This window comes from Trachypithecus francoisi, unplaced genomic scaffold (genome assembly GCF_009764315.1).
Source record: "Trachypithecus francoisi isolate TF-2019V2 unplaced genomic scaffold, Tfra_2.0 Lachesis_group3, whole genome shotgun sequence".
Lineage (NCBI taxonomy): Eukaryota > Metazoa > Chordata > Mammalia > Primates > Cercopithecidae > Trachypithecus > Trachypithecus francoisi.
In genome coordinates, this window is record NW_022681468.1 from 137,221,866 (window position 1) to 137,236,423 (window position 14,558).

The 14,558-nt window shown below is 50.0% G+C and overlaps 1 long non-coding RNA gene across 1 annotated transcript; it reads left to right on the forward strand.

Annotated features, from left to right (window-relative positions):
- The first annotated feature begins 4,315 nt into the window (after nt 1–4,315).
- LOC117070633 lies at nt 4,316–9,085 on the forward strand. Its single transcript, XR_004431986.1, has 3 exons — nt 4,316–4,826; nt 5,013–5,101; nt 8,356–9,085. It is a non-coding gene; the product is annotated as an uncharacterized LOC117070633 (long non-coding RNA).
- The last annotated feature ends 5,473 nt before the right edge of the window (nt 9,086–14,558 follow it).

Here is a 14,558-nt window from a genome sequence, read left to right on the forward strand (position 1 = left end):
AAGAGAGAGCAGAAGAGTGGAAGAGCAGAGCATGAAAGAGAGGGGGAGCTATCCAAGGACAGTCTCTGCTGTCTGTGAGCTCACACCTCCTGCCACTCCCTGTTATGTAGGAAGTAGTTCCAGCCAATTTCTTGCGCTTTTCCCATTATTTTTTCTATCTGGGCCTTTCCACTGCTAACCAAAAAGGAAAAGAAAAATTTGATTTCCACCAAAAATCAAAACTATGTGATTTTACTAGGATATTTACTCTATCCAGATAAATATATCTCTTCTCAGTATTAATGAGTATATTACATTAAGTGGTATTTATTTTGTGCTGGCAAACAAAAAGAATAACTCAGAGTTTCTACTCTCTCTGTAACCAGCAACATCCCACAAGTTAAGTATGTTTTTCTCAGATGGAGAAATATTCTCAGAATAAAATGGCTTATCATTCCAGTGTTTTACATTTAAATTGTCCGAAGCTTCTTTTCCTTTTTTCAGCTATTTAATGTTCAGCATCTACAGATTCTAGTTCCAGAGTTAGATCAGCCTGGAGAGCTTCTAATTTCTTGAACTCTCAGTTCTGACCTGATTCCTGCCCCCAGGGAAATATAATGTAGCTTCTGGAATCTTTCTAAACCACACAAGGACTGTTGTGGAAGGACATTTCAGTCATCAGAGTTTATGACTCAGAGCTTTTGAGCATCTAAGTTCCAGTATCTGTTTTTAAACTGTCTCTTGCTCAGAGTTTAGGTCTTCTAGTTTCTCCCTATTTTACATTATAGAAACCAAATCAAAGGATTAATACGACAAACAATGCTTGCAAATATAAAGTGTTATTGCAATGTTAGATTATGATAACAGGGCATTTTAAGGATGACAAGAATAAATATAAGGGGAGAGAAGGATTCATGAATTTGAGGCAGTCATTTAGGAATTAACCTAATGTTTATTGTCTACTATATGCCAAGCAATTTCACATACATTCTCGCATTCAATCTTTTACTCTATGGCATAGACATTATCTCCATTTTAAAAGAGAAAACTGCAGTTTTGAAGGGCTAAATCCCTTGCCCAAGAGTCCCACTGCTAGTGGGTGCCATAGGATTTGAACTTAGGTCCTTTGACTCCTGGTTCAAAATTCTTTTCACTGCATAACTTTTGCTGAAAAGACTAGCACGGTCCCTGGTTAGAAATTTGCTGTCCATTATCTATGACCCACTTCCAGGGCTTACTAAAATAAATAGTTCTATTCTACTACAACCTTGAAAGTGTCTCAAAAAATGAAATTGAGAGGCTCCCCCCTTCTTAGAATGGTCTCACTTCAGCAAGAACCAAGAAAGGTAGAATTTGTAGAGATGTGTAACAGCTCCCAGGATCCTTTACAAACAGGAATAAACCCCTGCCTAATGCAGACTACTCAGTGCTCCCTCCTTTTGGACTAAATGGGGCTCTTTTACCGAGGCAGCGCTAATATGGCATCAGTCTATTAATGGGAAAAGCATTTACTTTAGATTAAGAAGAGTGTAAAGCAGAAGGGAAGGGGGCTTTATGGCTGGCTATTAGGGATGTTAATTAAATATTTATAATGTCTAAATTAGCATAGTGAAAGCTCAATTCATCAATTTGTTCTGGTCTGTTTGTAAGGGGGAAAAAAATAACTCCAAATGCCCCTGAAGAAAGACACTACATGGGTCAATAAGAAGATGACTGAACAATTTATTATGATTGTGGTAAACTTTTTATTTGATTTTATTTAAAGGTACTTGTTGCAGCACCTTACCTTAAAGACCATTTACCACAGTCAATATACTGGAGGGCCATGCATTATTCATTGTTATCCAATGAAAATTTTTCTAAGGTGCTTCAATGCTGAATGCCTGATTGATTAATTGATTGCTTGATAGTTACTTCCAAAAAGTAAGGACTAGATTTAATGTTTAGAACCAGGCGCTGGAAGCTAGAAGCTCTGAGTTCTTCCTCTATTGCTAACTAGCCTGCTGAAGGACTTAGATTTCGAAGCCTGGAAATGATATCTTGCTAATATAGCTGTTTTCAGGCTTCCTGGTTAATAATTAAGAAGACTAGCTAGATCTTCCACTGAAAACTGCTAGGTGTGTGGCTGCTTCTCCTCAGATTAGTGCGGAAAAGCCAAGCATATTAATACCTAAATGCCCACAGCGTGTGGGCATTATATACATGCTTAATGAATGTACTTTATGAATTCCATTAGTTACAATTACTTTTACCTCATTTTATTATAGGAATGTCTCAAAAGGGAAAAGCCAACTGTCTAACTTATTTTCAACTGTAAATGAGACTGGCTGCATGGAGACTTCATCACCAACACATAAATGGAGTTGTCTGTAGCTAGCAGAGTCTCATCACCATTCACACACATTTGGGTAAACATAGTTATGGGAGAAAAGTCTGGAATATTTTACAGATTCTCTCCACACTGGCCCAGCAGTTTCACTGTCATATTTAATAAATGCACTCCTTTCCCCAAAACTAAAAATTTAAAAGTAAAACTTTCTGAGGACTTTTCGTTTGTTTTGGCTATAATGAACGTTTTTCTACCTTGTAGGTATTTTGTCTGCCATTCCTATGAAGAAATGAGCTCAAAAAGAAATTTTGAACCCTCTTCATTAGGGTGCATCTAAGTTCCCTCTCCTACTTTCCCCCTTTGGACAATCTGGCCTTCTCTAGAGGGAGGGCTGGCGTGAAAGGGTTAAAGGTTCTCTGGTCAAAATAGCCCAACAGAAGGAGCTGGGCCCAGAGCTGAAATCTAAGTGCTAATGACCGCTGCCCTTCACCCCGCTGCTGTCCACCGGCAGGACCTGCGACCGGGTGGGGCCCCGGACTGGGAGAGGGCACAATGTTCTGCATTTAACATTTGAACTTCTCCTATCCGAGGCAGCAGGCCGTTTTGTCCTGGGGTCGCTGACCCTGGCTCCCCCATCAGCTGCCCTGAAACCTTAATTGAATGACAGATGGTTATTTTCGGGGGCGCCAGAAGCTGCGGGGGGCCAGCGGCGCGGGGGCTGCGGCCCCAGGCCCCGGCAGTCCCGCCCGGGCTCTTCCAGCAAGGGGCGGGCGGCAGAGGTAGCAGGCGCCATGAGGAGCTGGCCCGGCCCGCGGGCGCGACGGGGTCTGCGGACGTCGGGCGAACGCGCGGCAAGAGCACCTGGAGGAAACCCCGGCCTAAGAGGCCGCGCGGGCGATAGATCACTGGGTCCTAGCGTCCCTGCCAATTTTCAGACCGAGGGCCAGACGCAGACTAGGCCAGAGCTAGGCCACCCAGGAGCCTGGCCCGGCCTCCGGCCCTGAAAGGCGGCAGAAAGGGGACAAAACCTCTGTCTTTCTAGGCCGAAGGCATGAGTTCCAGCATCCTGGGTCCCCACGCGTCGTGGTCTGGGGCCAAGACCGCCCACAGTCGGCGCCCAAGCCCAAGACGCCCATCCTGGACCTGGGCCTCCCGCCAGGACCCGCGCGCAGGTCGGGAAAAGGCCAGATTCCGCGTGCTGCCTACCCTACGCGCCCAGCAGCGGCTTCTCGTCAGCGCCATGCCCGGCCGGAACTCACGTGGGCCTCCACATCCCGGCGGGCCGCCAGGTGGGCCCTGGCTACTGGCCATTCCGCCACCACCTCGCTGCCGGGAGCTTTCTGAGCTCTGGGGTAAAAGATGGGCGCCCCAAAAGGCCCCCGGAGGCACCACAGCCCAACCGTTCTGCCTCGGCCGCCTGCCGGCGCCCTAGTGTCCTATTTCTTTAAAATAAAAGCTGCGAGCCCTACAATTACTGGGATTACAGTGAGCGGGTATTGATCCGCAGCCAGCATTGTAGGATCAAGCGGGCGGGCGGAGGCAGACATCGCCGCCTCAACCCCCCGCCGCCAACGCCTCCGCCTCGTCCGGCAAAGTGAAAAAAAAAAAAAAAAAAAATCTAAATGTTTGATTTCAAACGCACCATCAACACCTGCTGCAAAAGAACGACCCCCCCCCCGCCCCACACACACACACACCCTTCCGTCCACACCTCCCCTCTCCGCCCGTGGGCCTCCCAGGCCCTAGCGAGCTACGCCACCACCTTCAGTCTTTTATTTTCTTTTTTTCTTTTTTCTTTTTTTTTTTTTAATTACTGAGGGAAAATATACACATAAAAAAAAAAAAAAAAAGCCGCCCCTGCAGGCGCGAGCGGGGGTGGCGAGGAGGCAGACCAAGGCGGTAAAGCAACCCTAATGCATAGATAGCTGACATCAACTTCCGTCAGGCAGCTCCTGGAGATCGAACCTTTCGATTGTAACTGGGACAATTTGCATAGTGATTCCCTTTCAGAGCTTTCCCGGGTCCATAACAAGCCCAGGCAGCTATTCAAATGCAAGTTGCATCCCCAAATGCGAGGCTGGCCTGACCAAAAAGAGCCACTCGGCGCCCGGGAGAGGCGAGACTCGCGCTCGGGTTCTCAATCCTTCTCTTTTCTCCTTTCTTTTTCCCTTTCTCCTCTCCGGTTCCTGATTTAGCTGGGAGCTGTTTATTTATGGCTGCAAATGTGTGTGTGCAAGAGAGAGAGGGAATTGATCTTTGCCTGGACTTAAAGATGGAGCCGAAGGAGCTGGAGGGAATTTGGGCTTGTGCGTCTGGCCCAGACCCTGCGCGCCTAGGGGGGCCGTTGGGCGCCGAGCCTGACGTCTATCCTCCCCGCACCTCTCACCCCGCGACCTTGCAGAAATCCGCGGGCCCGGCTGCTGCCCGTCTGACCCTCCTGCCCCAGGCCCCGGCTGCAGAGAAAGTCTTCGGGCAGGAGACCATCCTGTCCCTGTCTTTAAAATGAGCACAATAAAAGGTATCACCTGCGAAGTGTGCGGATTACTTTTTTTTTCCTGTGCACGGGACGTGTTGTGGGGGTGCGGGATGACTTATAGGTTCGAGGGGAGGGAGGAATTAGGGGGCTTGAAATTCAGTTCCCTGTTTCCCTATTTATTTCTCATTTGAAATTATGCAGATTGACTCTCCTTTCCTTCCCTCCTAGGGGGCAAATCCTCGAACCCGAACCTGATCTCATGTCACAGAAGCAACTTGCCATGAAATCCGCTAATGCGCCGCGACTCGCCCACCAGGGTAAGCCAGTCTCACAGGCGTATGGAGGAGCGGGGGCGGGGGGGAAGAAGTAGGGGGCGGTAGGCCGGAGCAAGGGCTCCGGGGGCCTGGCCACGCTGGTGCACCGCCGCGCTTGTGGCCATGCAAACAGGGTGGAAGCCAGGGGCGGAGGGCAGCGGCCGCGTCACGGCCCCGGGAGCCGAACGGGGGCGCCCCCCTCCCAGCCTGCCAGTCCCGCCACGGCAGCTAACAGTTCCTCCCCGCGAGTTTAAAGTAACAAATGAGAGGGGGGCCCCCGAGCAGGGTGTAAATAACACGGGCGTGCCCCGAGCTAGTGGCCACTACGCGAGCACGCGTCTGCGGTTTGTGCGTTTCTCCTGCCAGGCAGCGTGCGGCCGCCAAACTGCACCTGCGTTTGTTAGCCTTGTAGAAATGGAGCTCGCCGCATTCCCTCACCCGGAGAAATCCCCAAACTGAAACTTGACTACATTTCCCTGGGCTGGTTCATGGTTTCATAATCTCCCAGGTTTGCTGGCTGTCTCGCCAAATCCAAGCCAAACCTGCTATAAACACAGGCCACTGACTTTGCAGCACTGACCGGTAACTCGGTGGCAAAATCAGCTCCTCTGGTCAGAGGGCATTAAAGCAGCGGCTGAATTCGTGTTTGTTTTTTTGAAGTGGTCAGAAAAATGTAGTCTTCTTAAACCTACAAAAACAGCCAAACACATTTTCAAATGTGCTTTACTTGTATCGGTTCGATTGCTGGAAGCTGTCTGGCGGTGAGCTTTTTCGTTGCGTGTGGTTTATGCAGAGCACCCGGAATGTTTTTCTCATCTTTTACGTCTTGGTATCTTTTAAAAACGTAGAATGTGTCTCTGTTTGTTTCACAGTATGTTCCTTAACAACCAGATATGTAAGAAAACGTTTGGGATTGAGTGGTGAGAAAAGCAGACTGGAAAGTGCAAATAAACCCAATCCAAACTGAAAACAAATTAAACATGAAATGATTATGAAAGAAGATGGGGGAATTAACTTGTGTGGAAAAATCGAGTTTAGGGTCTGAACTTTACAGATTAAATGGCAACACAGAACAAATTCAAAGGAATTAAATGTATTCTTTTACCCTCTTAAGCATCTGGGTCAGATGCACATTTTGAGGCATTTCAAAGGACAAGTCAGCTCTGGGACACTTGCATACTTTTTTGGCAAACTGCAACCAGTTACGTGACCTTTAATCCTGGTGGAAAACAATTTAAAATGTATTCCCGGCTTTAGGAAACAAAAGAAAAATTTTAAACCCTGGCAGTTAAATTATTACTGGTCTCTACAGGGTTAATTTGATGTAAATAATCTACTCTCCTGAGGGAGAAGGTGGAGGCCTGGCATTCTGGAAGGGCCAGTCAAGTGGTGACAAAACTCTCTGCCTTGGGGTTTTGAGGGGTATTGGGTGGCTCTGAACCTGGCTTTGGGTTTGTTACATATCTTGCTCTCTTAAAACAGTAACTCAAGATGTAAGTAAAAGTGTTTTCATTTTTTATTGATCCCGCTAACATCTTTCATTATCCAGCATGTAGCCACAGCAAATTATTGCTCATTTGATACTGAGAATTCTATTGACCATCGCTTTCGTTGGAGAAAGAATTCTAACTACTCGGTTGCTCTGTCATCAGTCAGAGCTAAGGCTGAGGACTTTCCACGACTAAAACCAAAATAAATTGAGCCTTCTGCCTCCAGAAATTGATAGAGATGTGTTCATTACATTGGGCCACATGAACATGCATAGAAATCTGCTTTTTACTCTCCCAGCCTTGCCCCCACTCAGGCAATAGGTCAGCCCCTTTGGAACAGAACTGTCTATTTGAAGGACTGGGCATTCGTTTGCTTTTCCTGTATCCCTTCTGGCAACTTCTTTCCAGTTCTGGCCAGGTTGGGGCAATGAAATTAAGCAATGGGAGACTCCTCCTCAGTCCTGTGGTCAAAGCCACCTCGACTTGCTTAAGCTTAGAGAAATCATTTTTTTAAAAAAACCCTCCTAAAATGTCCAGATAAGTGACTTTATGGTCTGGATATAATTTCCTAAATTAAACTGCTCCACCCCCATCAAGACCCCACATAATCAGAGAGCTAACTTGGGAAGTGAAGGTTAAGCTCTGAGATATGCGCCTGTTCTCTCTGGAAATGGAGGTCCAGCGCGAATGACAGGCCTGGGCGACTCGTGCACTCACAACAGCCCAAGCGGAAAGGAACTCTGGGCCTAGAGAAGGCCTGACCTTTGACCCTTGGCCCGACAGCTCCGGGGCGCTAGAGTCTGCAGAGGGAGGCGGGTTGGGAGACAAGGCTAGAGAGGGCCCCGCAGGGCAATAGGAAAGGCTGGGTTTCTTCCCCGGGAAGCTAGTGGAGGACTCTACCTTGACGCAGAAAGGAGCTAGAGCTGCCCCACAGCAGGGGCCACCCGACGCCCGACCCTCGGGCTGCCTTCACCATCCCAGAGGCAGCCAGGTCAGGCCTGTCTGTTGGAACCCAGGCTCCCTTGCCGCCTCCCTTCCAGCATCTGGGGAAAAGGCGCCCTGACTCAAGGGCGTTCTGGCACCGCACGACAGGGGCGAAGAGAGACAAAAGTCGAACCCAACAGCAGGTGGCGGCTGAGCTGGCGGGTCTTGGGCCACTGCTAGTCCAGCGTTGGCGTCCAGCGGGGCCTGTCACATTTACAAGTAACAAGGGACCATGTCCGCTTCTCCTTAAGCCCTGGACCCCAAGAGGAGGCCAGGACGACCTTGCAGGAGCCATGCCCCCTGGGGATTCTATGGAGGAGATGGTTTGGTTGGGTTTCATTTGCACCAATACCAGGAGATGAACCCTCTCGGTTTGGTTTCAGAACAAACGGAGGACCAATTAACGCCTGCACAAATTAGTCCCTGGCGTGTGCAACCCGCCGAACAACGCCAGTTCCAAATCGGAAGGCTCATTTAGGGGCTCTCAGGGACCCGGCTTGGTAGTTATTTTTCCAGTGGTGCTGTTAAGTGTGAGTGAAGCTATTTGCACTCTCGCGGGCCTTGCTCCGAGACCCCTGGCGCGATGGGGAGCCACTTTGTTCCGGAGGAAGGCAGCGGATGAATAGGAGCCCTGGCTGCGCACGCTGTACCGTAATCCAAGAGCAGCAGCAGCAGCATCGGAAAGACGCGGGTAGTCTGATCCGGCCTGGGGAGGGGAAGGGGAGTGTAAAATGAGAGACACACTGGATTTTTTTAGTTTTTCCTTTTTTGTTTTTAACGTAGATAAATAACCCCATCGTCCGTGTAATCAGCCCGTTACCAATGAAGTCGTTTTCCTCGAATGCACTCTCTGCCTGCCACACTTGAGGAATCCAGCCCACAGAGGTTTCGGAAACCCAGTTTGAGTGATTCCAGCCTAGACTGAAACCCTACGAACCTCCCAGGAAAGAGAGCCCGGCCCGGGCCAAGCAGTCGGACACACACACCCACACACACACACACACACACACACACGGATGGCGTAGCTCTTCGCAGGATGGAAGGCTGGATGCGGATCTGGGAGGCTGTGGCTAAGTGAACCAGGAAGACTGTGAGGGAAACCAATACAGCAGTGTTGTCTTGAAAGTTCTTTGGAAGAACAGGACCTGGAGTCTGGGTTTGAATCAAAAAATTATGAGCAAGGAACAGATTACCCAGTATTTCTTTGGAGCGAGACAGAAATGAGACCTGCCCAGCTGAACCAGCTTAGTTTGGATTAGGAAATTATTCTCGGACACAGTAGCACACACATCCTCTGACAGCGAGCTCACTCCTGGGCAGTGGGCTTCTGGCTCTGCCACTGCTCTCCACAACCGCCCTACAGGCCTCCTCCAGGTTTTGCCAGGCAAATGAAACGAGCAGAACTCGATAGTAAATTATTTTGTTCAGCCTTCTCTCTTTTTATGAAAATAAAAGGCAACACTTTGTCATTTTTAATCACATAAGCAGACAATAAATCTAATTTTGATATTGATTATTTTCCAGAATCCAGTGATTTTTTGTAGTGGCTGTTGTGTTTCCTTTCTGAAGAACAGCTGTTTTCTTGTAGACAGTGTGGCAATGGGGCTGCGTCTATGCAGGCTGGTGCTTATCTGAAACACGTTGTGGGCTTTGAAGCCGGATGGCTGACAAGGGGTTCTTCCTGAGTGGCAGGAAGTTTGGATTTTGTCTGAGACAGTGATTTGAATGGGCCGCCCCGGTGCCCTAGACTAGATGTAAGGCTTTGACGGTGCTTTTAGGGGTTACAGCATTGGAGATTGACAGGTTTAAGTTTTTCTCAAAATAAAATCAAATAAATAAAAATAAAAACAACCCCAAATCTTGCTGATGTCAGGGGCCCAGATGGCACCACGGGAATATTACTTAGCAAAAGGAATGCATCCTCCAGGGATGTCAGAAATGTACCAGGCTCAGGAAAGGGGCAGGACCCTGCACGGGGTAAGGACTGAAGCCTAGCTGAGAAACATTAGGAAAGGCCAGTTACTGCGAAAAGGTCCCAGGAGCTTAGGTACCGCCTCTGCATCCTGAGGCTTACCTGGCGCTCTCCTTTCTTTCTCCTTTTTTTCAGAAACAGGATTAGTTTGTTGTGTCAAATGGACTGGCACGTTTCATATGAAAGTCTGGAGGTGTAGAGACCTGCACGAGGCTCCCCTGTAGAGAAGGAGGGAGGGGATGAGAGAAGAAAGCTAGGGAGAAGGAAAGAATAAGATAGGGGTGGAGAAAAAGAAAGAAAAAAGGAGGGAGGGGGAAAGGGAGAAGAAAATAAGAAAGGAGTGGTAGAGAAGGAAGAAAAGAATGGAGGGAGGGAACCAAGGAGAGAGAAAGGAAGGGAGGTAGGAAAAGGAAGAGAGAGAAAGGAAGACAGGAGGGAGAGAAGGAAGAAAAACAGATCTTAAAAGACCTAATAAAAAAAAACACAAAATTACCCGGTCTTTTCTAGGAAATTGTAATTGCCCTGGTGGACCACCTGGGCCTTTGCGTGCAGTACCAGACGGCCTCTCCTCCCTTCTGAGGCACAGAACAAATGACAGTCCGGGCGTAAATTAAAAGCCCCTCAACTTCCCACACCAATCCGAAAGACTGAACTCAGGGCACCCCGGACCATACCGCCAGGCCGGGACACCACCGGCTACCCTAGCATTGCAGCACCGCCCCCATCCCACCGCGGCCAGGGGTCGCCCCACTCCCTCACGCTTCGCTTCCAAGGACCCAGGACCCTAGCTCGGGGGAGGGGACCTGGCGGCTCTACCCCCAGCAGTGGGGGATGGGACCTCGGGCCTGAGATTGACCCTTGGGCTCGACCTTTCCCGCGGTCCTCCGGATTTAACCTTTCTCGCCCCCACCCCCTCCGTTTCTCCTCCTCCCTCTCAGTGGCCCTCAACTAGGGGAAAACGGAGAGTGGGTCGATATTTGGGGCCAGCGGGTAAGTGGGGGCGGCGCCTGTGCCGAATTACAGGAGAACTGGGCCCAGACCTGAGCGCTCACTCTCCTCTAGCCCGGAACAGCTAGCCTGGAATGTCCTGCGCTTGGTGGGAGCCTTATGCCAAGGCCCAATTAAACCCTGGGCCTGGTAAAGAACCCACGGCGGCACGGGGGACCAGGGAGGAGGGTGAGCGCCTTTTCCAGTTTTCCTACCGTGCTTAGAACGGTTTCTCTTCATATAAAGCCTTCCCTCTCCTGCTCAGGCACCAGGCACCGTTTGCATTTGGGGGATCCCAAAAGCCTTGGCCAGATGGGCAGGAGGCCACAGTGCAGAGTCCGACCTGGGCCCCCGACAAGGCCACAGCATTTGAGCAGGTGCCAAGAGAACCCGTGAAGAAAACGAACCAAATCCCAGACCGCTGGTCACCACTAACCAGGCTTTCTGTCCCCGCCTGGACAGCAGGGACCAGCCCTGTCACTACCCCATTCCACCAACTTCCCAAAGCTTCTGCGACCAGCGCCCCAGAGGGCTCTTCCGGCGGGGACGGAGGAAGAGGGGCGGCAAGCCGGAGGCTGCATAGGCAAGCAGAGCGCCCCCCGCCCCCCAGCTCTCCGTGGTTTGGGGTTTTCGCGGTCTCCCCAGCTGGAGCCGGGGCCGCCAGGAGCCGAGAGCGTTAGGTTCAAATGCATCAAGGCTCTGAAGTCATTTATCCGGTTTCATAAATAATTTTCTTATTACACTTAAGCCTGATTCCTGCCCCCTTCCCGTTTTTATTGCGGGGTTTCAGCGGCTAAAAAGTTTCTAAGTCTGGTAGGCCGTTGTTTTCCTTTTTCCATCATTAACATCATTAATATAAGCTATCAATAACCCTGTCGTTGGGAGCCGAGTTTCACGGTATTGATCCACGCAGCTATTCATCTCTGCCATGCAAGACACGGAATAATTTTCGCATTACAGTAGCTTGGATTTGCTTTTAATTCATATTTAAAGCTGCAACCGGCTCAGTGGAGCGCTCTGCGAAAGACTAGAGGCGCCTAATTAATAATAAGTTAGAAACGAAGGAAGGCACCAGCGAATAAATAATTAATACAGACATCTATGTCTCTTTGAATATTGCTCCTTTAAAAATTTAGACTTACCAGGACCATACTATAAGTCTGCAATTTACATTGTGGGGATGATTTAAGAAAGCTATATTTTTTTCCTTGAAATACAATACTAAATTATTCACAGTGTTTTGCAAACCTAAGTTCCTTCATTAGCCAGCCCTTCCGGTCTGTTCCTTCCAGGTGGAAAACACCAATTTTAAAAAATAATCAAAATCAGAATCATAAACTTTCAACAATAACTGCCAGCTGAGATTAGCTGCAGGTGGCAGCTACGTGAGAGCAGAGTGTGGGGTCTCCTGCCCTAGGGAGGTGCTGGTGGCTGTCACACAGGGGAGATTGTTAGGGAAGGAAAACAAAAAAGCATAAGTCATTGGCCAGTGACTTTGGGCATTTGCTGGTGCTGGAAGGGACGAAGTTTGAGGTAAACTCGAGGTCTTCAAATGGCCCAAGAGAAAGGAGGATGGCATTTTGAATGTCCCAGATTCCACTCATGGCTGAAAAAAAATAAAATGAAAGAAAGAAAGAAAAAGAAAAAAAAAATCGGGAGTTTTAGAGAAGGGCTGTTGACAGCCAGCCAGGATTGGATTCCAGACTAGCCAGGGGCTACCAGTAGACTAAAGGTGAGTAACAAAATTCAAGGGGGTAGGAGTGACTGAAAATCGGAGGAGGTTTTTGTGTGAGGATTTGTTTGCAATGTTGTTAGCAATATTGATTTTTTTTGTTACTCAGATTAATGTATGTTAAACAGGAAAATACAGGCATTAGTCAAATACATTATAATCATCTATTGTTGAGAGCAAAGTTTCTCAGGTGGGTGATGGAGACCAGGGACTGCGAGGCAGTTCTGGGGGCGTATAAACATTCCAGGCTCAATTTGGGGCAACCAGAGCCCCAAATGTGGAAAGGAAGACGCAGTTTTACCTCCAGCACACTCCCCCTCGCCCCCTTTTAGAATTACAGCCTCTACAGGTACAGGCACTACCCAGGTGCATCAGCCTCCAACCTCGTCCTCCCTGCTGAGCTAAATGATTATCGGAATTAAGGAGTGGAGATGTTCTTGGCCACTCGGTTGGCCCAAACTTCTGCAGTCCCACCTCCAGGTCTCTTGGCCCTGGTAAGCATCCTTCCAACCCTGTGGAGCCTCGATTCAGGGCTGGGGCGCTCCTGCAGCCCAGTCGTGGTGGCCTGAGGACCAGGCATGGCGCACAACCAGACTACACATACACAGGCGTCCACACCTGTTAGGCCTGAAAAAGACACCGGGTGAGGAGGGAGGCGCAGGAGCAGCTATTCAGAAGCACCTGGAGAACCTCCTAGCTGCAACCCCTGGACCTTGGAAGCTAACCTGGCCCAGAGAAGCATGCATCAGAGAGTGCAGTCACCGCAAAACAGTCAACTGGGAAGCCCCCCACGAATTCCCCCCCACAACGTCCTCCCTCCCGCCCTTAGACCCAATTCCCCCGCGCCCCACAAACGGGTTTTAGGGACCAAGGCTATACACTCAGCTTTTCCTCTTAACCCCCGTCCTGCACCCTGGGTCACTGCATTTACCGAGAGAGACTCAGGCAGACCCCGCCCGCAGGTAAAGGTATTTTCCAAGCTCCACAGAAGCTAAAGAGCTCGCACAGGATCCCCTCGGGTCTTGGGCTGGTTCAGGAAGGGGTAAGAGAGTGAGGGTCCAGGGAAAAGACAACTGAGCGCTTGGCGACTCCCTAATTCTACGCCCAGATGGCTCTTAGTCCAAAAGGCAGGTGCGCTCGCCCAGAGTCCTGGGTGTCCGACAATCAGAAGCCGGTTCTCGTGCCACCCACCGGGGTAAAGAACTGGGGGATGAGGAGGTCGAGACTTGGAAGGCCGACAGGGCCGGAAGGGCAAGAAAACAAGGTAAAGTGTGGAAAAGTATGAAGGGGAAGGAGGACTGAAGAGGGAGGCAAAGAAGAGGTTAGGCCTGGAGAAAGCAAGAGCCCCGACCCGGCCTAGCAGGCCCCGGAGGGAGTCTAAGGCAAGGGGTTGGGAGCCTGGAACACCGGCGTTTCATTTTTAAATCTTCTAGGTGTCTGCGGGTCAAATAAAGACAAGGGCAGTAACGATTATTCTGTTAAATCTACGGTACTTGACTGCGCAAACACTAATTGATTAGACACCAAAATGATTTGTTTAAAGAGTTTTCCTTCCCAAGTGCAGCTGCTGCTCTTGGGCCGGGGCCGGCATTACCCGGCATTAGCTAAGTGGGCCGCAAGTTCGGCCGCCCAGTCCTCAGTCACCATAGGGTGGGGTGGCTGGTCCAAGTCCCGTGGATCCGAGGCTCCCGGATGGACAGCGACCCTCGGCTTCCGCCCTTCCCTGGAGCTAGCTCCAGGGCTAGAGAATGCTGCGCCTGAAGATCGTCCTGGGCCGACTTTGTCCTCCGTCCCCCCCATTTTCGGGTCGCTTGGAACTGTGTCAGTGCAAGAGTTCTCTCGTCCTTCCCCTTGTCCTCTCCAGCCCCTAAACTTGGCACTCTCTACCCTAGCGCGTGGCTAATGGAACTCAGAGCACCAGCGGGGGAGGCACTAGAAGAGGAGCATTAGCCGCCACCCCAAATCCGGACAATTCAACGCCCTCGTGGCCTGAGCTGGTGTCCTTTGTAGACTATTTCAATTATATGAAGTTATGACCAAGAAAGAAAACCTACTGAACTGTTGGCTGGACGAAGCCAGCTCCTCCGGAACTGGGCTGGCTGCGGCCAGCGCGGGAGAACACCCCAGGAGCCTGGAACCCCTCCCTGAGCCCTACGGCATCAGTATACCCTTTCTCCCTTCAGCGCTCTTGGCTTGAAGCAGTGAAAAAGCCCTCGCGGAAGTAGGCGACCGCCAAAACGGATTCCAACCCAGAAGAAGCCGCCTCTAGTTTACCCGAGCACCCAGGAGAGCAAG